We start from the raw sequence: 27,489 nt of genomic DNA, 5'->3' as shown, positions 1-27,489 counted from the left end.
TGCAATGAATCATAAACATATAAGAAAAGTCAAATGTCACGATACTATTTAAATAATGAATGACTATTATATTGTTTAAATATTTCATTTTATATACTATCAGATAATTGTTATCTCAATATATTAGAAATTATAATGTGAAGTTTGGTTTAGTTTAGTTATATTAAATCACGTTTTAAAGCAATACTAGGACTATTTTGGGGCGGACCTAGTAGTTTTGAACCACGGTCAGATGACGAGGAAGACACCTGAGCTGGCAACCTCCTCTCCAAACTTCCACTCCACACCAGTGGGAGGACGTTTGGCCCCGAAGGATTTAACGTGCGCTAGACCCGCTTACACGAAGGTTCTTCGGTGGAATCTATAATGTGAAAATGACATTAATTTTCATCTTCATAGACATGAGTCTTCTTAAAAGCATTTTACATCGTACAGCGTCTTGTTGTTTTGGGTTCGAATTCTTGTACGATTGTTTTATTTTACTGAATAATTATCGTCATTTGAAAACGCAACTGTAGAAAGAAATGAGGAAAATTGTTATGAGATATAATATAGGATCTTGAATACATTTGGAATAGCCTAAACAGTTCAGATTCATTTAAACTTTCCACACTCAATCTCCGAAACTTTTCTTTTTAACATCTGACAAATGTAAAACAAGATAAGGAATTATATGCCCATTATTGAAAATTTGTATGATATAGTTTTTTATAGTTAACAGTAATAAAATTTAGTAATTAATTTAAATGCTATGCATTGTGCTGGCAGTAAAATAAAATTCTCTTTTACTATGCGGTTATACCATTCCCCTTCAGATAAGCATATATCTATTCATTATTTAAAATTCAATAACTCACTCTTCTCTAGCAAATACATTTCGTTTCAGCCCACATATCTCAAACCCCTCTCCCCATCTAAATGTATATTGCAATCCACGTGCACTCAACCGTTTCTAGCAGGGCCCAAAAATAGCAACAGGGTGGTCCTCCCCCTCAAAAAAATAAGTGTCCAAACATCATTCCAAGAACTCAATCACTGAACTTCCCTTCCTAAATTGCTTTTTGAAACGACACCAAAAAAGATGGAATGGAAAGAAAAAAGAACAATCGTTGTAATAAAACGACAACTAAGAAAGACCCCTCCTTCTCCTAGTGCACAAAGTTTGTCGGGACGCCCCACCTTCCGCCCCCGCAGGGAGGCAAACTTTGAGGAGGGCTACGCATGCGCTTTTGCCCTGTCCGACGCCCATTGGATAGGATACCGGGCGGCCCGCTTCATATAAAGCCAGGGCGCGATGCCAATCTCTCTCCGAAAAAGTTTGAGTTTTCCCGTGGTCGGACCTCCCTCTCGCTTCCAGACGATCATCTCTTTCGAGCCAACTTCGGCCACTTCTTCGCTAATTTTGAGAAAAGTGAGTGCATCTCTTTCTTCCGATTATTCTCTTCGTTCTTTACAACTATAGTTAGGAAAAGCATATAGTTTTACTGATTTTCATCTATCTCGAATGTGAAAAATCAATTTAACCAATAGGCCAACAAGCATTTCATATGACACTTTAAAAACTTTTATTCTATGTAGAATATTGGTTTTTTTTTAATTACCATCAAATACAAATTTTTTCCGTTTGAAGTATCGTTCAAAACCAGTATGATTTTTCCAAACAAATAATGTTATTTGATTTAATCTTAGTATGACCGGACGCTAGAGACTTCCTGGTATTTTAATCACATGATATTGTTATATATAACTCTCCAGGGAAAATTAGAGTATCGCTATTTTAGAACGATAATCTTCATCAGTTTTTATCCAAAAATATAATCTGAAATAAAATTATCTTAAAGTCATTTTACTTTGAAAGAATATTTGTTTTTTACATATGTAAGAACATAAAAACTACATTTGTTCTTTTCAAAATGAGTATATAAACCAATAAATATCATTATCGCACTATATAAATTTCATATAATAAAGCATTAAATATAATTTTACGGCGGTATTGGTGAGATTTAAGCGTTTTTCTACTTTTAGCAGTTTAATAAGTGTGACTATGAAATCACTACTTCATCAACTCGCTATCAACTGTAAAATATTTTTTAATATATTATGGCAACTACTGTTAAAAGTTATTAAGTGTTTATAAAAAGTGCTGATTTTTATTCTTAAAGCATTTATTTTAGATTCATTTCATTGTTTTTGAACTATTCGTTATTTTTTTAAAATTAACTCATAATGATTGTACTTGTTGCCATTCTTAATTTTAAAAGAACCAGACTATAAGTGTTGTTTTCTGGCTACTAAAAACAGATTTGCTATTATTTATCTAAACTATTGCTCAATCGTTTTAGAGTTTCTTCAATTTTAAAAATACTTACATCAATCATAACTTGTAATAATATTTCAGTACTTTGCGCACGCTGATATAACATCGTGAGAGTTGGGTTTAATGCACATCTTACGTATGTGCATTCAACACAATTAAATAGCGACAGATAGGTAAAGAAACATAAATGTTCTGAGTGCCATTGTAATATACCACTATACGGCGACAAAATATCATCGAATTTGTACTTATTTTTTTTTAACGAAATATGCTCAGGGGACGAAAAAAAATTAAAAATTGGATCCGCGTCTCCCTAATAACACAGTAGATGCAGTAGTTAAACTCCCTAAATCACTGCAGTGAAAATGAAGTGAAAAATCATATTATGTCTCGAGTACTTCTTTTCTTTATGCCACTGATTCTACTCTTTTACCCAAGCGGTTAACCATTTAATCAAACGATTCAAAATCAGGGGTTATTTCGTTTAGTTTTGCAATAAAAGCCTGCTATTAGTTTAATATCAATTTGCTTATTGATGGCATGTGATTAACGAAGGCCATATTACCGTGTTATAATAGCATCGCAATTGCTCACGATTTTAAATGGAAACAGCTTTATAAAAATAACTTGTCTAGGAGCAAGTATCATAATTTTTGCTTCTTGTTATCAGTTGTAATTTGAACCGAATAATAATCTGATGTCGTTTAAAAGTATATAATTCAAAGAAAAACTAGTTAATAGCGGAGCAGCTTGAAATAGACTCGTATGGTAACTATTTTTCAATTTAAGACAGCGACGTGCATTACAAAGATCTACTACGTCAATGTAGAACAGATATGGGTTGATAGCAATTAATTTTGTAGGGTTAGGATATATTTCCTGTAGATGGCACTCAAAATTATGCAACGAATATTAATTCAAAGATATTAAAGCTGCATCTCCGTCGAATCTCTATTGGTTGAACTAATATCTCTTTCCATATAACGGCCACTACAACGAACTCTATATGTATGTGTCATTTCTAATGATATAGAAAATATGAGTTATTATAAACCTACAAAATATATATTGTATTATTTCACCTACTATTAAATTTTTTTTAAAGAGTTCAAGCACATAAAGTGTTTTAATGGGTTTTGAAATCTGAGAATCGAGAACTTTGTTTAAATTGGCAAATGCCTCCTTTTACTCTTTCCTTAATCGCTATCATACATGTCTCAAATATTTTCTTAATAATATTAATTTTAAAATATTCTAAACTTCTGTTTGGAGAGAATAATTTAAGGAATTTGAACATTTTCAATAGTTACAAGTTTTACAGTATAACATCGTTCATCTATCAGTTCATAACGTTCATCTATCGATTATACTTTAATTATATAATATTCTCGCATCATTGCCAAACATTGTCATACAAATTTGCAAATTTGAGGTTTTGCCATTATCCAAACAGAGTGGTGTCTCATAATCATAATATGGTTTTAAAAAAGTCATATTACTGGTCATATAGCCTATTTTACATTGAATGATAATATGTTACTGTGCTGTTGTTATAAAATATTTTATTGAATATTTGATATATTAGCGAATTCTTACTCAAAAGAAAAATATGGTATGCTTTATGAGAGTAAATTTTTTGTAATGAGAAATTTATGAAATTTGCTATAATAGTTTGTCGTTGTTAGTATTCTATCACCCCATTCCGTTATCAGATTCGATTTGAAATATTTAGTATATAATTAGACAATTTTAAATGCATTCTACTTTTATATTCTAATGAATGCGTGATAAATGTAATAAAAACAGCAATTTTTAAGTTATAACTAACATTACATCATTTGATTTTATGATTAGAATATTGCTATTTGAAATAATTTACCGGGTAGAAAAAAATCGCAAAACCGAGAAAATATATAATAGGAATGATGGTTTTTAGAGATGAAAAAATAATTTTAACCATTTAGCTAACCAAATAGATCACGTCTAATAATAATTTTAAATATATAAATATAAGCCAACAGATTCAAATTATCATTGTATAAATATTCATTAAAAATTATACTTTCTTAATAACAAATGAAAATGTATCAATGAAGTAATGAAGAACACAATTAAATTGTCTTTTTTCTTAACTATCTTTTGATAAAATATAATTAAATATTGGGAAGCCAATATTTAATTAAGCAATTTTTCAGAGAACTTCTTGCTTGATAAATATTAAATTAAATATTGATAAAATATAATTAAATATTGGGAAGCCAATATTTAATTAAGCAAATTTTCAGAGAACATCTTGCTTGATAAATAATAAATTAAATATTGATAAAATATAATTAAATATTGGGAAGCCAATATTTAATTAAGCAATTTTTCAGAGAACTTCTTGCTTGATAAATAATAAATTAAATATTGATAAAATATAATTAAATATTGGGAAGCCAATATTTAATTAAGCAAATTTTCAGAGAACATCTTGCTTGATAAATAATAAATTAAATATTGATAAAATATAATTAAATATTGGGAAGACAATATTTAATTAAGCAATTTTTCAGAGAACTTCTTGCTCTTCAGTATAGAATTATGTTCATAATGTTATAGATGTTTCATCCTTTTAAATAACACTGTAAATTGCGACCTTAAGTATTCAAGATAATGTTCATTCTACAACCCGTTAAAATCTTCAATACATATAAATTTTATTTAATTTTCTTTAGTTCGAAAGAATTTAATTAAGTATACCATATGTATACAAAATAAAATAAGGATTTTAAAGCTCATATACCTTACTTATAATTTTTACAATAGTGTTTTCATATAGTGCAAAATAAAATAATACAATTTTTTTTCTACAAATTTTCAGTATGAACAAATATTTTATCACATGATGAATATCAAACCAATTAGCAAGTTCACATCATAATTCAATCAGCATATATCAACTTAATGTTAAAGGTTCATTTTTTAGTAATGGTGTGTTAGATTATTTGAAATGAAAGAGAGTTCCGGATTTGTCTTGAATTTAAATTCACTGTCTGAAATTGTTTGGCTATTTGCTTATCAATAAATGATAAATTATAAATAAAAATTTAGTAGCTAAACATTTTTTAGAAATTAGTATGTCAAAAAATGTGTTTTTTAATTTTTGTTATGCATAGTGTCCATCTACTACTATGCTTGAAATAAAAGAAAACAAAATATGTTTCTATCTCTTTTATCATTATTTAAATATTTAAAGATTAAAGGTTATTCAACAAATCATATAGTTATTTTGTTTACTTATTTCCAAAACCTTCCTTCCTTTAGCCAGCACGGCTGGTTGTTCAGATATGTCAGTTTAGCAGTATATCATATTAAAAAAATATTATATTTATGATGCCAGCTTTATTTTGCAAATTTTATGCATATAAATTTTAGCATATAAATAAATATACTACTAGGTAAATGTAGATGAGAAATTATATTATAGATATCCATAGTTGTATTAACTTTAATATCATTAAATATAGAGGTGCTAATTATTCTATGGTAATGAGTTCCTGTGGTGAGACCGATATACGGATTTCTGCTTTTGATAGACAACATACGATAGAATTATACAACGTTCAAGTTGAATAGATTTATTAATACGTTAAAGAATTTTGAATCATAATTTCCTTTAATACTCATCTCCTTTGTGCCATAGTAATATAAAATTCAGCAGAATAAAATCAGAGAGTTTCCCCCTATTATTATTTTGATAAGCCACATTTTTAAGAATTCTGATTCTATCTAAATTATTAATTGTTTAAAATTTTCTAAAACTGGTTGTTTGATACATTTCTCGAAATGTATAAAGCTGTGGTAGTGCGGAAAAATCTAATCTATATTTACGCTTTATCCTTTATTGCAAATATTTTAATTATTATTTTACTAATTGAAATTCTTTTAAAGTGCAATATTCTGTAGTGAAATATATAATGAAAATAAGAGAGAAAAAAAAGACTTTGATTGTTCCATCATTTATGCTATTATATTCAGCCATCCTTAGTATTGTACAATAAATATATTAAATATATGCATTAAATTTCTGCAGTGCATAACTGTTAACAAATTATTAATATGGTTAACAAAGGTTTAGCACCATAAATGGCTTTCATTTTTAATTTTGAATGAAAAGTAGTAATTCTTACGTTGACTTGTAATTTATGAAATGTATCGATTATGCTGATATGCAAATTTTCTATTTGATAAAATTTTATATTTCAAGTTTCTTAATATATTTTCGTTTCTTTAATAATTAGAACTGTGATGAGATATTGAAGAATACAAATTCGAACTTAAAACAAGCACATCGGATATATCCAGTATCTAAGCACGTTACTTGAAAATAAGAAATTATTAGTTTGTGAAATCTAGTTTTCTTTTTCAAGATATCATTTTCAAAAAAGAATTCAACAATTCTGAAGATTTTAATTAAATTGTAATTTTGTTTTAGAGAGGAATCGATTCTGTTTTGTGACATTAGATGCTGAGTACGAACCTAAAACAACAGACACATTTCTAAATTTTCGGTTGCCAGCGTTTAAAGAACTTAATTTCGACAGATTTATAATTTATCAAAAAAATAGAAAATTCTATGACCCTCTGACTCTGATACTTTCTATTACCAATGTACCAAGTTGCTCAATAACTCAGAAATTTTCATTTTACTTTTTCCATTATTACCAAAGCCCAAAGTGACAACATTTGAAAAATAAACAAACAAAAAGATTGTAAGTTAGCTATTACTATGCAAATGTTATTGCAGTTTGAGTTCATTGTAAAGAATTAAGCAAGAGGAGGTTTCATGAAGATGTTTTAAATATGATACAATTGAGAGATTAAACGTGGAGACGATTTGCCATCCGATGGCTTCAATAGCCTCATTTGCTCCAAAATTTATCACCAAATCGCATTTTTAAGGCCATTAAACAAGCATGGACAATGTTGTAAAGCGAATTAAGTAAAACGTTTACCGAAATTCATAATTAGAACATAATAAATCAGAAGTTTCACAAAATTAACAAGTTAATTTTCTTCTTCTTATAATATCTCTATAAAATCTTTTTAGTATACTTAAAAGTCAATGGCTTAATAGTAAATGTAACTTGACCATAAAAACTGAAAGTCATTATTCAAATACTTTTAGTTAATCAGCTAAAATGTGGGTAAAAATGTGGGCATAAAAATGTGGACCATAAAAATGTGGGCATACTATGACTTCAAGTACATAAAATTCTCTGAGTTCTGTAACACAATGCTTTAAGCACAAATGCGTCATACGCTATACATCTCGTGACTTCACAACTAACTGCGAATGCCATTCGGTACCGTAATAAATATTACCTATTATTATTTTAAAGATTTTGAAATGCAAAAAAGAAAAAAATCCGATTGAACTGCTAAAAGCAATAAAATAAGACATTTCTATTGATCTTAGAAAAAATTCTACGACCCAAATAGATGCGGCCACTGCTCTAAAATTTTATGAAAAAAATAAATCAGTTCAAAAATTAGCAATCCCGAATGGGGAAAAGAAAACCAAACAAAGAAATTATGCGTTGAAAAGTAATAAAATTTGCTAACAAGAACGTTCATATTTGTAAAATACTTTTCCAATTTTTTTTTAAATCTTATAAACATACTATAAAAGGAAATTCCAGAAAATCAGCATGACCGCGAGTATTAATTCGAATTTATAGTAAAAATTTAAATAACCGACTATGATAATAAATAGCTAAAATCTGCAAAGAACCAATGGGAGTGATCCCCCTCCCAAATGTTTAGCATTCTCTATAATAACCTTGTCTTGCCAGAGAACGTCTTACATGGCCTTGTTGTACAATAGTTACGAAATATTTGATATGTACAATAGTTACGATATACACTTTTGAAGTGAATTTAGCTTTGCTGAACCCACTGAAACATCTTACATCTAACTGAATCAGCGCCGGCGTCCTGGCATAGGGGGAGCGCGTTTTCCCCGTGATCTGGGCGTCCCGGGTTCGAGTCCCGGTTTGGGCATGGTTGTTCTTCTGTTGTTCTATCTGTGAGATGTGTGAATGTGCCCTCCTGTAAAAAGGGGTTGTGCAAGCGAATGAGTGATGCGTGAGTGGCAAAGTCGTACTCTTGGCCCTAGTTGGCGCTGCTATAAAAAATAAGAGACGTTCCCCTCAGGCTTAAATCGCTGTCTTCATAACAGTGGGCTTGTCAGTGGCAAGTGCCATAAGAAACAAACAAACAACAAACTGAATCAGCTTTACTGAACCAAAGAACATCTTACACTTTACTGAACCTATCGTATCATCGTTGGCGACTTATTTTGCGATTAATCCCTGGCATGCGTTAATAGTATACAAAAATCGAATTTCTTTTAGACACGATTTTTTCAAGCAATTAAAACAGAAATTTGGCACAGAACTTGTAGTCACAATATAAAATTTGATATATTTAAGTCATTGCATTTTTTATTTATCACATTTACATGTTTCTGAAAATACAGACGACAGACGGTCAACCCCTTATTGGATTTGACTCAAAATTTGACAGCTGTTTACACTATAAATGATAAGTCTGAGTACCGAATATTATCTGTCTAACTCTCTTCGTTTCATAATTATTGTGTTAACTTATTATTGAACAGCCGGACTTCCTCTGGATAGATTTTACTCAATTGATAGAAATCTGCAGATTTGGTGTAAATATCGTATACCAAATTCCTACTGATTTACTCAAAGAGTTTTTGGGTTATCTTTGTCATAAACAGACAAGCTAACATTTTCCAAAAATCTGTTTCGAACTGAGGCGGGTCTAAAACGAGGAGAAACATATGTTAAAATCTCGAGTTCGAACTTTTTGCCGATTACCATATTTTCTCCTTAATACTTACACGAGAATGTAAAAATGTTATGAATGAAATTAAGAATATTCAGCTTCTATTGGACTGTGTGTAAAGCTCAGAATGAATATTTTCCCCTTCATTCTTTATCTGGAATATGTTTATTTATCGATTTTTTTTTTTAACTTTGTGAGCTCTCTTTTCGGGGATTAGTTCAGAATTTACTGAAGAAAGTGTATCGTCATTTTGAATTGCGCTCAGTTGACGGAGCCAATATCTGAGTTAGAATCTCTTTGTTGAGATTTCCACGTTACAGTAATAAAAGAGTTGTTGACAATAGGAGATTGACGGTTGAATGAAAACATCTTAAAAGAAAATAAAGCTACAAAAACTTATTTTTTTAGTTTGAAAAAATAAACCTGAGTTGGTTGCTCACACTCTAAAATCAAACTATATAAAACTCATTTTAGGTAGATTCGTTATAGAAAGTCTATCTATTACATTGATTATCGTGACACAACTTTGAGAAAATTTTTGCAGATCTTTACCGATAATGCCCTAAGAGCCATAAACCAGCCTCCGTTTAAATGTTCTTGTTTATACCGTAAGTAGTTTTGATCGGTTTTTAACAGACTTCAGGATATGATATAAAGAGAATAAAAATATTGGATGAACACATAGACTAGCTAAAGGAGCGTAGAAGCGTAGAAATTTTAATAATCTGATTATTAGGTCAGCGATCATTATCAATACTACTTGATTGATTGAAAGCGTTATTTCTCTCTCTTCCGTAAATTATATATTACACGATTTCTCTGAGGCCTAAAATCAGATAATTATATTACACGAAAATCATATTATTAGGTATAAATCAAGAGAAGGGTTTTGTTTAATTTTCACTTTACGTGTTTCAATAAATAAATAAAACTCGTAAATACTTTTTACAATATATATTTACTCACAATAAAAGTTTAAATAAATAGAACAGATTAAAATTTGCCAATAATTATGCAATCAAATGCCTTAGATGCTCTTAGAGCATTTTGATTTAGAAGAAATTATGTCCATAATAATTCTATCCATCCCCTATATAAAAAAACAAGAGGAAAAAATCATTAATAGGATCTTTGGTTTAATCTTTAAAAATCGGAATTGTGACTGCTAATCAAGGAGTTCCAATTTATTTTCCCTAAAAGCCGGAATTAAATTATGAAATACCAAGGATCCTAATTCTGACAATCTGACAATAGAACACACAGTTTTTGGCAACATTTTTAAAAACTTTAAAAAAATTAATCACTTTTTAGGAAACATTTTTAAAATTAATTTTTTAAAAACTAATTGATTAATTAGTTATTTCTTAGGATATTTCAACTTCTGTGTGAAAATATTAATTTTGAATCAAGAAAATATTTTGCTGCTTGTCGCCAGTTTGGCGGAGTGTGATCTGAACAGTAAAATGATAATAATTGAAGAAAACATCGCTGCTACTGTTGTCGTTAGCACAGACATGACAAGGTCATTTGTAATGAAATCCATGCTCTGGAATTGCGCCAAAATGAGATGGAAGATGATTTCAAATGGAAATGCATTACCAAGATATATATCCATGAACAACAATACGGCGGCTGACCGCTTCATAGCACAGATGAAATTATTTGTTTATGTAAATATTTCAGATACTAAAATGACATCTTCCTTTTAAAAGATAGTGGGGTTCTCAGTGTCTTTCTACAAGAAATATTAAGACAGTTGAAATAGATATTTTGACCATCTGATGTCCTATACCATGTTTACACATTTCTTAATGGTCTGATGCTCTTCAAGAAATATTTTTGGCGCTTTGTCAAAGAATAATAAGGTTTTAGATGTGTTTATGTAAACGGTTCAAAGAAATTGTTAGAGGATGCGTTAAATGTTAAGCAGATTTCCTTTACACTTATAAAGACAGCATTTATTTCAAATTCTTAAGCCTTTATATAATTAAAATTAATTTATAATTGTTTTGCTTTGCATTTCAAAAAACTATATATTAACTTTTTAAGAAATGCGCTCAGAAATTTTTCAGAATTTTCTTTTGAAGTATTTCATATTTGATATATTACTATTAAAAATACGTTCTGAAATTGCTATATTTTCCCAAATACGCGTATGTACTATACATTCTTATTATCATTAGATTTTTTTTAAATTTTTTACTTTTATTATAATTATTGTATCTAATCTGAAACATTCTTCAAGTTAGAGCATCTATAATCTGTTATACTTTTCAAAAAGAAAATAAAAATGAATTGAAAAAAAAAAAGATTTAATGATAGCAGGGTTTAATAGATGAAGAAACTTGGAAAACAATTTACAATTATTCATTACTTTCAAACAGAATTTATATTTTATAGGATTTGTGAAATTTTTTGGGCAGATAAGCAAGGTATGATGATTACCTTCATAATAAATCCAGTGGAAATGGTTTCCCAAAACATTTCTCATACACAATATAATAAACTTTTAAGCCAGAGACCGCCTTACATGACATTATCGTACAGTAATTACGAAATACTTACATTTGGCGTGAATCTAGCACTTTTGCTGAATCTATCATGTCATTCTTGTCGAGTTGTTTGGCGATTAATCTCGGGCATGCGGTTAATAGTATCCGAAAATCCAATTTGTGTTTTAGAAACGTTTTTCTCAATCGATTGAAGCAAAGATTTGACACTAAACTGCGTTTGTAGTGACAAAATCCAATTCCAAATTTGGTATATTTAAGACATTGTGTTTTTGTACTATTGCGTTTACGTGTTTCTGAAAGTATAGACCGACAAACAATCAACTCATTGTTAGTTTTGGCTCAAACTTTGGCAGATGTCTACACTATACATGTTAAATCTGTGTATGGAATCTTATCTATCTGGCTCTCTTAATTTTGTAGTTATTGTGTTAACTGGTATTCGAAAAAGTTCCTCTGAACAGATTTTGCTCAAAATTTGAGAGAAATCTGCAAATTTCGTGTAAAAACCGTATGCCAAATTTCAACCATCTAGATCAAAGCGCTTTTGAGTTATTTTTGGCACAGGCAGACACACATTTTCTAAAATTGTGTCTTTCGTACTCAGGGTGGTATAAAACGAGGAGATCTGTCAAAATCTCGACTTTGAATTTTTGACGATTTCTATACGCTCTCATTACTACGTATACGAGAAAGTAAAAAAAATTGACTCTGCAAAATGTGCATTTTATAACGATAAAATGATAAAAACAATCTGCTAGTTTTAAAGTTATTTTTATAAATTAATTGTGGTCCTTTTATTCATGAAATTTTTATTTTTATTTCAATGCAAAATAACGAATATGACTTTATGAGTCATTAATGATATATATATGTATTCCATGGATGTCCGCTGACGACAAACGATCGTTTTTCAGTTCGAGAACGCCGCTCTCTTTCTCTCCTCAGTTCTCTGAAATGAATCCGTTTCGCGTCCATCTCCGCTTTCCCATTCAATTTATTTCTTATCTAGCAAACCATCTAAATGCCGCGCAGGAATGGCGGTTTATGTGCTTTTAAGGGGCGCCCTCCGAACTTGAACAACAAACCGACAGACGACATTCGAAACCTCCTTGGAAGATGTCTTCTTTTATCAGAAACGTTTAATTTAAAAGGATAAGTTCTCAATCACAGATATGTTTTTAGAAATACTTACCAAGTATTGTTAAAACATATTTTGAAGTAGCTTTCTTGTTTGGCTAGGAAATTCCGAGGTCTGTTTGCTTGTTTTTTTAATTTTTAACCCATCTAAAAACTCAATATGCGTTTTTCTTTTCGTAATATTTTGTTCATAAACAAATGATAATTATTTATACCTAGCAACGATTCAACAATAGATCAAAAAATAAGTTTTATTCACTTTAAAAACACATTCAATAATCTGGGAGATTTCAATTTTTAAATCTTTCTTAGATTTAGGAAAGGAAATAAGAAATGACTATTCGTAATTAATCAAAATGAAAACTGAATATTTCAAGTATAGTAAGATTTGCTTGAAAAATCGTTATTTATAGTTAATAATAATTTTAAATTCATAAAACAAATATCTTGATTCCATGCAATATATTTTTTTACTATTTTTTTAATATAAAACACATTTTTTTAATGGCAGCATTTCCGAAATAAAAAAGTTTGTGTGCTACTAAAACTTTTAGAAACATCTTTATTTTAAATATATATTCAGAATCAGGTTTCTTTTTGTCATTTGCAAATTTTTAACTATAAATTATAGAAATTTCGATTTAAAACTGATTTCAAATTTGGTCGATAAACTAGAAAATGCACCACGGTATATTACCCAAACATTCTCATATGTATATTTTGGTTTTTTTTTATCATGTGGCAACATTCTGGTGTTTTTCTGAGATTTCGGAAAAAATGTACGACAACGAATAAAGAATTATTGTTTTAAATTTGTGAAACTGTGGAATGTCTGTCGAGTAATTGCTTGGGGAAAGTAAAGAGCTAAAAAGTTGGAAAATTTGATGAATACCAAAATTTGGAGAACTTATTAAGAGATTTGCTACGTCTCAATAGTTTTAAAGACTACAATTGCATCAAAAATTTCACATTATAAATTATTTTAAAATTTATCTTATACCCACACAAGATGCGTTAAAACATTTCACAACCAAAATATATTTACTAAACATTTTATGCGGGGACTTGATTACTCGAAATTTTCTTCTCAAATGTTCAAGCTTCCTCATTAAGTTTAATAATAATAATTCATAACTGGTTCTAAAATTTATAGATAAAATATAAATTTTTAGTTTTTCTTTTTCTTTTTAATTTTATTAATATCCTTTTTTTACCAAAAAAATTTCATGCCAGATTTTGAAACTTCTTTCTGCCTAGTCTTCATGATATGATTCGCAAAATGAATTTACAATTTTATCTGGGGTTTTTTTCCAATAATTCTAATAAAAAAATTAATGCCATTTTCCAGCAATTCCTAATAGCTATTTTAACGACTGTAAGTTATTTCAATTAATAGATTAAAATGATTTTTATTGTTATAAATGATATTTGTTCTAGTCCCAAAATGGACCAAATTCATCATCAGAAAAATTCAATTCAATATTGTGTCTAGACTTTTGTGTTTCTGAAATACAGATGCTCTATACTTGACAAATTTTAATACCTAATAAAAACCTAATATATCATTTGCCAAGAAATATTCTTCGCAATTAGGTCGTTGAATTCAACCTTTTTAAAATAATCATATGAAAATACCTGGAATGGAAACTATTTTCCTCATTAATTCTAATAATATTTGGTTAGAATAATACTCTATTTAGCTGTCGAATATTTTTCCTAAACACAAACGAAATAAAAGATAAATTATATGATTGACATTACGAGAAAGCAATCCTCATTTAGATTAGATCCGTTTTTATATGAAATAAATATATCGAAAAGTAACAGCAGAATTATAAAGTTTTAAAATGATTCCTTTGTTAAATCTCATTTGTAATCAAAAGATTGTATGACTATCCTTAATAAGGGGATTATATTCTCCATAAATTTTATAAATATCAGTCAAAAGTTTCAAACAATAATAATTTTCTTTCGTTTCACTTTGTAAAGGGCATTAAGACATACGAAATGCATTTTGAATATTTTAAATAAACATAAGTTCATAGAACCAATTTTTTATCTGGAATTTAAATACTAAAATAGTTTATCAACTTTAAACTATTTAATTTTCAAAAATAAATTGCGTTTAAAAAAATCTAATGGTGTTTTTGCTATACGAAATTGTTTAATATATTTCTTACTTATTTATGCTGTTTTAATTAATTTACAAAAAAAAAGAACTTTCCATGCATTATTCCTGTTATTTTAATTTTTGTTATATTTTTTCCCTCTTACTTTATATTGAAGATTTTTCCATTTTATTCTGAATTTTTTTACTCTTCAGATATAATACAAGGACTAAAAGTCTGGAGAAAATAATCAAAACCCTAATTAATAATAAATGAAGAGAAATTTCATTATCAAGCGAATAACAAATTAATAATAAAAGAAGAGAGTGTTTATCAAACAAATGATAAACACAACTTATTTTATAGAATTGAATTAACAGTTTTAAAGAATGGCTTTTGTTGTTATTGTTTACTGATGTAGGAATTAAAGACTTTTTGCGAAGTTATGTGATTATTTAGTTTTCAGTCATATAAATTTTTAAATTATTGTTAATTTCAGAAACATAAAATATTAAAGAATTATAAATAGGTTTACATTATTTAATTTTTGTTACCACATCAAAAGTTAACATTAAAAATAATTACGGTTATAACTTTTTTTTTACTTCTACATCAAACCATATGTTTACTTTAATTATATCATACGCAACTCTTACTTTAAATTACAATAATTTTACTACGAAATTGCTATCTGAAGAAAATGTTGCTACAATTGCTGAGAGTTCTGGTATTTTCTGCCACATCTTGTAGTAAATATTTAATTCATTATACCTAGCTCAGTATTTGATAAGATGAATTTAAAGTTCTCTCCTTTAGCAGCGAGAAAGTCACTGAAGATGATGAGAAAAGTGAACCGTTCGTGAGTCAGTGATTCTGAGAACGCTATTATTAAATGTGCGTCTTTCTTCATTTTATAGTTCTGTGAAATTGAATTATATTGGTCTTTCATATTTTGGTCGAAGAATTATGTATTCACAAAAATATGTTAATAAAGCAAAATAAGAAAAAATATCATTCTAATGCAATAAAATATTAAAATTAAATATAAATAGCTATTTAATATAGAAAAAATTGAAATGCTAAACATGTGTAAAAATATGCCATCAACTTTCGATAGATGCACACACATAATTAATTCTATTGGAGTAGAGGAGAAAGTAGACCTGCAAAAATATTCTGCATAAAATTCAGTTTGCTGTATCCATGAATTCGAATTAAAATAAGTTTATAGATTTCGAGAGCCTACATATAGTATGCACTTATGTATTCAAATCAAATAGTATGCATTTTTATGAAAATCCACTCTCTAACTAATTATAATATTTTAGAAAGATAAGAAATATTAACCTTTGGAACCTAACCTTATTAACCTCTGAATCCATTGTGTCATACTTGGAGAATTTTTTGGCGATTATTCTTTAGCATGCGGTTAATATTAAACGAAAATCCAATTTGTGTTTTAGACTCGCTTTTCCCAACAAACCGAAACACAAATTTTCTATTTTTATGTTGTTTCGTTTTTGAGTAATCACGTTTAAATGTTGCTGAAACTACAAACTGCCAGGTGGTCAACTCTTTGCTGGATATGACTCAACATTTGACAGATGTCTACACTATAGATGTTAAATATGTTTCCCAGATTTCATTCATCCAGCTCTCCTCGTTTTGTAATTATCGTGTTAACTTGTACTTGAACAGCTGGACAGATATATTTCTTCTGAGTGAATTTTACTTGAAATTCGATAGAAATCTACAAATTTGATAAGATTGTACACCAAATTTAATTGATATAGATCAAAGCATTTTTGAGTTATCTTTGTCACTGATAGACAGACGAACATTTTCCAAAAAAAAAGTTTTTCGAGCTCAGGGAGGTCTAAGAAGTGGAGATTTGTTAAAATCTAGAGTTCGAATTTTTTGACGTTTCCTATATTTTGTCTATTATTTTACGTATACGAGAAAGTGAAAATAAATAGAGACAAATTTGGGAATCGAAATTTCATGCACGAATTATATATAGCGTCACTTCTATCTTTAAAAGTGCTCTTTTCTTCAGACATTTCAAATATCTTTTCCTATTGTGTAAGATATGCCACTGTAAAATAAAATTGAACCAAAGCATTTTGTTTGGAAAATGCTTCCATTTCAATCCCGCCCAATTCGTCTGGGACGAATTAAATCTTCTGTTGTGATTTTAGAAAGATTGCTTTTCCTCATACGTGACCTGGTTTATTAATTTTTTGTTTTTTTAGTTTTATATTCAGGCTTGTTGAAAGCTTAGTATAAATCATTTCCATTGTGTTCGTTTGAAAGCAACAGAAGAGAAGAAGTAAGTTTCACATTAAGTGATGTAGTATATTTTTTTAAAGAAAAATACACAGAAAATTCTGGATTAGAGACGGGTGTTAGGCCTTTAATGCTCTGTTTATCTAGTAGTATCGTACTTCGTTTTTTATGGATATCACCTGTAGTAAGCTGACCTAAACATTCTTCCTAATAAAGGTGTTATCTCTATTTCCCTCATTTAAAATTAGGTATCTTGAGGTAAGGTGTAGGGCTCAGATTTTTATTTTCAGATTTCTGCACTTTAGAGTTATATACTAGTTAATAGAATAAAGCAAATCGAATATGCATTTTAAAAGCCCTTTTTCACTCTATTGAAGCTAAAATTTAACCTAGAACAATAGTTTTAGAAAACGAACACGTACCAAACTTTATTTATCTCTATTGTTATCAGACTTATATAATTATGAAAATACAGACTGATAAATGGTCCACACCTTGACGAATTTGATTCAAAAATTGACACGAATCGACACTCTAAATACTGAATCGAAACCAGCGTTATACATCTAGTTCTTTTCGTTTTGCAGCCACTGTATTATCTTGTATTGAGAAAGATTAACTTCCTGTGTATGTATATCTCAGAGATCGCATACTAAATTTCATTAGTCTAGATTAAAGTATTTTTGTGTTATCGTGTTCATAAGAAGGTATATTTCTAAAAATGTAGTAGTTAGAGTTTAGAGAGATCTGAAACTTGGAGATTCGTCGAAATCTCCGTGTCGATTTTTTTGGTCGATTACAACGTTTTCTCTTAGTATACTTAGCATACGAGAAATAAAAATATGTAGATATAGTTCAAATTAAATAGCTCACATTTTTATGTTATTATAATTATTATTAGGTTCAAATTATTATGTCATTTGTGAATTTAACAAGTCAGCCAATATAAGCTACAAATAATAGTTAATCTATAGTTATATATATTATTATCTGATCAAGTCTTTCGGCCACGACAATTACGAGTATTTCAAAAAACCATAGAAAGAATTAGATGTTTATAATATTATATATTTGTTAAAATTGAGATCATATAAATATTCTTTTTATTTTATAATAGTGTTAGAGAAAGATAAGATAACTGAAAAAACAAACAAGCAACATTATTTAAAGAATGACAAATAAAGCAAAAAAAGATAATCAACTAAGACCTTTTTAAGGGAAGAACATGCTATTATTGAGGAAAAGAGCATAATTTTATTTAAAGAAAGACATATTTTTTTATAAGGAAGGATATGAAAAGACAGGATTATTAAGAAAAATTTAATAAAGAAAAGATAAGATTATTAAGAGAAATAAGCAAATATGATTATTTAACGATACACAAGATAAGAATATAAGATTATTAAACAAGATTATTTAAGAGAAGAGCATTAAATTATTTAAGAGAATTAAAGCAAATAAGATTATTTAAGAGAATTAAAGCAAGATTATTTAGAAAAAATCAGCAAACAATTTTTTTAAATAAAATTTTAAATAAAAATTATTTAAGAGAAGATGATAAGGTTATTTAAGAGAAATAAATAAAATAAGATTATTTAAGAGATAAGTAAGATTAGATAATTAAGAAAAAATAAGCACATTTTCATATTTATTCACATTCATTGATGTTGATATTGAATTGTACTTTTTGACCATTAATGGTAAAAAAACGTACTATTGAATGAATGGTGATGAAAATTAATCGTACTTTTTTACCAACAGTGCAACAGATTTTGAATATAAAGGAAACGAGGCGGACTTTGTTAAATTGTCAATTATCGACACACAGGTGCTACAAAAAATCTGTCAGGATATAGAGGAGGGGGGGGGGAATTATAGTAAAGAAGCCTTTATCAGGACATACTGAATAAATTTGATTTGTAAAAGACTTTGAAACATATGAATATAGGTAAGTGACAGTTCAATCAAATAATATTTTACTGCAGTGTGCAATTCCCCCATGACTTGTTAATCAAAAGGGCTTATTGATAAAAGCAATAGGTGGCAGACCCGTGTCCAACTGCGGAGAGTGACCATAAGACGGAAGGCTTCATTAAGGTGCGCAAATTGCACGGATGTGCGTGTGAATTTGCAAGGACATCATTACCGTCAATCGTATTGACTGGATTATTGGTGGTCACAATTAGGCCGCAAACGACGTCGTCTTGCACACCCCCTCGTCTTGACCGGAGTTCCTAATTGTAATCAGTCTTCAATTAAATCACACGTCCACATAACGAAGGCAATTCGATTCTCTGATTTTATAGATGATTGACCTTTTCATATGAAGTGGAGTCAAGCGCCCTTCGTCCATTCCTGTTTCAATAAGATTCTTTAGTGTTAGTTTTCAGGATTTCGTATCTGGTCATAAAAGTGGTGTCAGCCAAAAGCTTGAAAGAACATTAATTTACTTATTAAAGTTAACGCACTTTATTTCTGTCAAAAATCTCTTTTTATTCCATCAATAAGATTACTGCATATTGTTAGCAATCCGTGTTCAGATACATCGAACGATACGATTTAAGATATTTTAGATACGATTAGAGATCAACGATTTAGTTACTAATTATAATTTTCTTTTTAATTCGTGAAAGCTAAAAGAATAAAATTACTACTGTTAATAACTAGTGGAAGTGACCTTCCCGAAATTTTGTCAAATAATCTCTAATAAAGATGTTATACTCGAGACCGCTTGCATATCATTGATGTACAGAAGTTACTGAATATTAACTTTCGACGTGAATTTAGCATTTTGTGTGTGATTTTATCGTGATATCTTGGCGAGTTATTTGGCGTTTAATTCCTGCCACACTTTAATAGTATTCGAAAATCAACTTTTAGTTTTAGACACGTTTTTCCCAAATGATTAAAAAATTATTGACACAAAAGTGCATTTGTAGTCACAAAATCTCATGCCAAATTTAATATATTTAAGGCATTGCATTTCTGAATTATCACGTTTATATGTCTCTGAACCTACAGACCGATAGACCGTCAACCTCTTTTTGGACTTGGTTCAAAATATATTAGATGTCTACACTCTAGACGTTAAATACGTGTACCGAATTTCCTCCATCCAACTCTTTTCATTTTATAATTATCGTGTTAACAATTTAAAAGGCCATTTTTTTCTAGTCATATTATGTTAAAACATTTTTAGGCTTGAAATTATAATAAGAAAAGGGAATCATTTAGCTTATTAGATAAATTTAATTTGATTCATTAATTAATTTGGTTCATTGATAATTAAGTAACAAATCAAGACCCATCATTTTGTCTGAGATAAAGAACTGAAGCATCTAAGTTTCTGACTTACTAAAAAAATTGTCAGAACTTATGCCAACCTACATAATTTCATACAAAGATTGATAAATTTGGTGGGAAGCATACTTCCCACGGCCCTAGAAAGGGTTAAATTATGTTTGAACAGCCGGACAGATAGACTTTCTCTGAATTGAATTTGCTCAAAATTTGATAGAAATCTACACATTCGATGTAAAGACCGTATACTATAATATTATGTTCGTCTACTTCAAAGGGTTTTTAAGTTATTTTTTACCACAGACAGACAGATGGAAGTTTTCCAAAAAAATGTGTTTTTCGAACTCAAGAAGGTCTGAAACAAGAAGATTCGTCAAATCTCGATCTCCAATTTTTTGACGATTACTTTTCTTTCTCTATACTACGTATAAGAGAAAGTAAAAATAATCTCTGCGTGTATATATGTGTATTGCTGATCTACAAACATTGTCTGATCTATATCTACTACATTTTAAACATATTTACTTTGGACGGTGGAAATATAAATTCTCACGATTTTTCCTGCAGTAACTATGGAAAATGGAATTATACAACACTAATTTTTGAACTATTTTAAAATTGAAATTTTTGATTGATACCAAATTTAATCTGTCCATAAACATTTTTTATTCAGTTATGTCTACTTATTAAAATATTTTTTGCATAATTTTCAACAATAGTTTTTATTATTATTATAAAATTGAAATCACTTTCATTGTTTCATCAGTTGATGATTGAATCGCTTCATTTTCTTCCTCTGGTGAAAGCTTAGGAAGATAGATTATATTTTTTAATCTCGCAATTTGCATCGTCAATAAGAAAGTGAAGATACAATATCGTGAAAGACAGTTTGAAATTAGAAGATAAATTACTAAGAAACAAATTTTTGCTGATATTTTTATGTCAAGGGACCTTCTTCTTTTAATAAGTTTCATTTGTTAAATAAATATAAAAGATGTAAGGCTATTGATATAACACGGCCTTTAATGTTTATTAGAATTTAGTGCTTAAAATGTATTTCAAGAGGGAATTATAAGTATCAAACGCATAAGAAATTTAATTGAAAGAAAACACAATTGAAATTCTCGGTGAATTAACTGATCTCTAAAGATGGCTAATAAAAAACATATACCAAACATTTATTTTTTATTAATTATGTAATTTTATTGGAGATTGATGGTTCCAATTTTGTATTCAGTAAAATAGTTATGATAATAGAAGAAAGAAAGGGAAAGGCAGTGATATGTGAACTCTTTTGTTTTCTTCGTTCAAATTGATGAAACAGTCTACTAAAATAAAAAAATTGAACTGATTAATTAAGTTTAATAATTTTACTTCGAGATAAAAATAAGTATTTATATATCTGATGAAGAAGCAATAAATAAACAACTAATTTTAGAATAAAGAAAGAATTTCTAATTTTGAAAATTGTAACCTTCTTATCTGCGATGACCGAGTGTGGTTCGCATATTGAATTATCATAATTTTAAACTAATAATCTAAAATTAAATCATTCACGGATATTATAATCTGAAACAAAAGTGACCGGTAATCCCTAAACAAGTGTCCTGTGAACACTTAATTGAATTAATGAGACGCCACATTTTCAGAACAGAAAGCTTTATCTGTGTATTAAACAGTGTAGAAAATAACATCGTTAAAGGCTAAACATTTTATGCATGTCATTCGCGCTGCTAATTTTGATCGTGAAGTAATTTCTTTTCCCAGTAAATTAAAAAAGCTCAATTATAATTTATAAATTCAGCACAGAAATAACTTTCTTAAATACGGATAAATAAATAAATTAAGCAGATTCTTTAAGATAAAAGAAATATGATACTTATTCTCTTAGGCAAATAACAAAAATATGATATTCAATAAAAACATCTGCATACTTAAAAAAATAATACCATTCAATTACATTAAAATTCTTTAGGCATTTGAAATCCGACATAATGCTACTAAATGTAAATATTTATATGAAATTCATATATGTTTTATACTAAATAAACATCTGAGAGGCGTATAATTGTTTTTAATGGTATTAGTAATTTTTTTTCAAATTTAAAATAAATGAATTCATAATCCTTTTCAAACGCAAAAGAATTCTAAATTTCATCAGAAAATAAGATTTGAAATTTTATGTTAAAACTTTAAGTTACAAAGAATCCATTAACATATCATGAAATATTAAAATATTCATTCATTCATTCACCAAACTAAATTTTTCATAAAATATTAAAAAAAAACTATCATTCATGTTCTCTAACATCACAAAAATAGAATATCCGCTCTTCTCCAAAAAAAAGAGACGAAAATTCCCCCCTTTTGAATATCTTGAATAAAACTTCAGAATATATTTTTTAACAAACGCCTCCGCGTGCAAAGATAGACCTATAAATCCACAAAAGACATCTAGCCATTTCATGTTTCTCTCCAAATCCGAATTCTAAAAGTTCGCCGAGGAATATTTTATGTACAGAGGAAAAGCGATATAAAAATCGGTAATTCAATCTGCAGAAGTGAACCATTGTTCTAAATGAAAGAAAACTCTTCCCTTCTATACGCAAATGTGTCAAGACTTGTTTTGAATAAAGAAGCGCTCCCGCTCTTTTCGATGGTCGTGTTCTATTAGCTCAAACTTCGTTTCGCCATTTCTTTTATTTCATTCAGAAAGAGAACTCTTTCGAAATCGAGCTTTCTTGCATTACCTTTATCAATGAAATAAGTTGATTCAAGTCATTCTATCAAACTCGCCAGCTGACAATAGGTAGGATATTGTGAGCGAAGAACGCGAGAATAGCTATTAGGTAACATGCTAATTGATTATTTAATTACAATTTGCACTAATTTAGTTTTCGTCATTTAATTACTAAAAAATTAGATAATTATTTTAGAAAAAGGAAATGTTTAGAAAAGAAATTATAAGCTTTGTTGATTTTTATCTAGCTTAATCGTTTTTTGCATTATTTCTGTATTTGTTTAATGCACCATTTTTTCTTTCTTTTTTTAAAACTTTTTTTAATAATGTATACATATTCATTTTAACTAAATGATGCACTATGCTGTGGATCTTATTTGAATAGCTGCTATTTTTGCGTTCATTAATTCTATTTGAAATTATTTAATAATTAATAAAAATTTATTTGCAATTTTTTATTATTTGAAAAAGGATAATTTTTAGCACAGAAATTTTAACTAATCAAATAGAATATTTAAATAATTAATTTTAGATGAAAAGGCAAGTTATAAATATTTTTTAATCTGGTTTCCATTTTACTTAGAAATAATTAATAGAAATACTAATTCGCGATATAAGTGGATATAATTAAGTATATTAATGTGAGGTATGAGAGAACAACTTTAAAAAAATTGGGAGAGTTTGAGCATTAAGTGGACACTACATTTTGATGAATCTAAACAAATGTTAAGACATTTGCTCCAATATTATTTTTTCCTAGCTCCAATATTATTTGCTCCAATATTTTTTTTGTTCTAAATTATCTAATTCATTCATAATATCTATTTATTTTTTTCTTTGACTTTTTTTGTTAATCTTATTATTATTATTTTTTATATTCTCGTATGTGGAATATATAAAGTATTGCAATCTTCAAAAACTGTGAATTCGAGATTTTGATGAATCTTCAAGTTTGAGATCTCCATGCGTTTGAAAAATAGTTTTTTTTTTAATTCTGTATATCCATGAACTCAAGAACTAAAATTGTTTTAGGTCAAATGGACGGAATTTGGTTTACAGCCAAATACCAAATTTGTAACTTTCTCCCAAGTTCTGAACTATATCCATTCAGAGGAAACCTATCTGACTGGCTGAATAAAGAAGTGAACTCTATAACTACAAAATGTAAAGAACTAGATAGATAAAATTTGGCGCACATTCTTCGTAACTAAAATTTAGATTCATATCAGAATTGAGCCAAATCTGTATCAGGTTTTACCGTCTATCGCCCTGTACTTTCGCATGCGTGTAAACGCGCTAACTCATAAACCCAACGACTTAAATGAAAGAAATTTATTTTGTAATCTCTTGAATACAGTTGCATTCAATTGTACAGTTTTGTGTCAAATTTTGTCTTTGATCAGTGGGAAGAAAGATATCCAAATACATATTCGGTTTTCGGGTATTTTTGCGTTAACTGCTGGCAATAAATCACTCAAGATCGCACAAAAGATTCAGTGAAACCGGTAGATTCACAACAAATATCAATATCTTGCAACTATTGTTCGCCAGTGTTATGCAAGGCATACGCGGCCTTACCCAAGGTCCACAATCTTATGCATCGGGAGGGGGATAGAATTTTTATTACAATGTGAGACAGCTTCGGGATAACATCCTCGATGGCTAAAAAAATCAATGCAATACGTTCAAGGAATGTTTTTGTGAACAATCAAATTATACAGACCATTTATTATTAGATTGATTTCAATTGAAAAACTGAATGCTAGAATACATACTTTTTTCCATTCTAGTCTAGTGAATTTTTATATACCCTCTCATCAACTATTTTATATTTTAACAATTTTTCACTAAACTTGAATTTTTGATAGTTTCTATTTTCAATGATTCAATTATATTTTCAAGATTTGAAATAACTTTTTATTACTTTGAGTTCGTAAAATCATGAAAAAATAATAGAAGCTTAATGAGTTACTCACTAAATAAAAAAAAAAATAAAGCTGAAGAGTTTTCATCTTTTGAAAAAAAATTTGATAGTGTGTTTATTTTAATCATTATTCAATGAATTTAAATTTAATTATTTTAATTTTTCAGGAATATATTATTTCTCTAGTCATGAAAAATAGGATGATGATATTACATTAATACCTCTAGAAAAATCTGTAAATAAAACTCTTAAATGTGTTATCTCATCTTCTTAAAGTTCGGGTTAAAACTTAAAAGATAAATTTCATCAAAAATAACTAAATGAATATTCTGATTATTACTAAAATAATAACAAATAAACGACACTTTTCCCAAACTTTAATCTGAATTAAAGAAACTCTTCAGAAATTTTATCAATGGATCATTAAATACGTAGAAAACGCCTCATTCCTTAATTTAAAGTTGGAACATACGTAATTATATTCACTAATGCAGATTTTTAATCTTCAGAAAAATCTCACATCTCTTAAAGAGCGAAAAGCGAAAAGTTTAAAAAAAAAAACTTTCAAAAATAAATAAAAGAAAAACAACCTGCAGCGCCTTTTTGACGTGTGTTCCCCCTCCCCTGCCCCTCATTAAGAGTTCTTCAAACCGCTCTTTCCTTTTAAAATGTTAAATATTAAAGATGTCGAAGGATTTAAACTCACTTTTTTTTTCTGATCACGGTCACAGTCAAACATCTTCAATTTTGAAATCTGTTCAAAGATGTCTGAAATAAAACTTTGCTCTCTGAGAAGTAAAAGAAAGGAGAGGAAAAAAAATCTAGTCACATTTCTTCAGTGAAGATGGAAAAACTGATTTTCTTTGACGAACTTTAACTTCGAGAATGTTTTAAAGAGCGTTACGAAAGTGGTTTTAAGTATGAATGTAATGTAATTTAGTGTATGTGTGAGTTTGAAGTTCATAATTTTGAAGCTAAAAGAAATCTAATAAAAATTAATAAATTATGTATTGAATGAGGATATTAATTTATTTTTTACTGTTTCTGTAATTCATTAGAAGTAACGTAAAAACATTTAAATGTGTTTTACATCCGAGTTTTTTTTTAAGAGGAAACGATGATGAAATTATTTTTTATTGAATTACAGGAAACTATTTTTAATTTTTCCAAGAATTTAAAGTGGGAAAGATGCTAAGCATGACATATTTTTTCTTTATAGAGCAATTTTTATTCCTATTTTATAATACCAAAACGATAAAAAGGAAATAATAAACGAGCATCTTTTTTCTATATACTATTATTGCATTTAGAGCTAATTTTAAGAATAAAATTATTATAAAATTTCTAAAATATTAAGAATAAGAACAACGTCAAATAAACAGTAGGTTTTTTTTTATTTCATGTTCAATCTTTTGATGACACATAACCTTATAAACATAATTCCATACACCTACTTGTATGTCCCTCCCATTAAGCTGCAATGTCATGTCCTTTTTGCTTCTTGAAGATGTGCAATAGAAGCGAGAATTAAATTTCATGGTCTCCATGGTGCTTATTAAGCGATCATGAATTAATTTCAATAAAATGCTTCACTAATGAAATTCGCTTTAAAAAAAGTACTTTTCCAATACATGCTGAGAGAAACGAAATAAAAAAAAATTACCAATCAGATTTTTTCCGATGTAAGAATTAAATTTTTTTATTGAAAAATACTATTTCGAATTTATTTTTGGAAAAGCATATTTATTTCCCTGAGGAAAAAGTTAGCATTCTTTATTCAATCAAATTTTCAACAAAAATGAAATTTTATTCATTTATTTTTTTTATATTTTTCTAGTTTGAACAGAAATTTATCGATTAATGAACGTAGAAAGCAAAAATCGTTTTCTGCAAGATGTCAAATCCACGCCGTCTTTATGAAGGCCATCATCCATCCTAACTTTTACTAAAGGAGACCTTTTTTTTTTTTTTTAGTAAAGATCGTCTTGAAATCGTCTGCTCATTGTTGTGTTGCCAACAGAAACTGTCAGTATCTTTAGCAGGTGTCAAATTTTTATCAAAATTGTTCTAGTTAATGCTGGAATGTTTTCAACAAAAAATCACTCTCAAACAAGCCAATAAAAATAATTTGAGATATCACAGATAATTATTCATTTATGAATGAAATTTAAAAAAAAAATGATAGTTATGAATCTTCTCAAGAAATTAGTGTCTAATGTTTCAAGTTGATGTTGCTACTTCTTAATTAATTAGATGATATTTATTTATGTTTATTTCATAGACAAAAACTCTATTTCTTAAATGTT

General features: G+C 28.4%; 1 protein-coding gene across 1 annotated transcript in view; it reads left to right on the top strand.

Moving 5' to 3' along the window:
- Nucleotides 1–1,296: 1,296 nt before the first annotated feature.
- Nucleotides 1,297–27,489, top strand: part of LOC129972584 (allatotropins-like) — a 57,347-nt gene continuing 31,154 nt past the window's right edge. The window contains exon 1 of the mRNA XM_056086776.1: nt 1,297–1,411. The gene's annotated coding sequence lies outside the window, so the exon portion shown is untranslated. The remainder of the gene's footprint in view (nt 1,412–27,489) is intronic.

This window comes from Argiope bruennichi, chromosome 6, assembly GCF_947563725.1.
Source record: "Argiope bruennichi chromosome 6, qqArgBrue1.1, whole genome shotgun sequence".
In the NCBI taxonomy this organism is placed as follows: domain Eukaryota; kingdom Metazoa; phylum Arthropoda; class Arachnida; order Araneae; family Araneidae; genus Argiope; species Argiope bruennichi.
The sequence above is the reverse complement of the archived record's forward strand: the minus strand, read 5'-3'. Positions and strand labels throughout refer to the sequence as shown.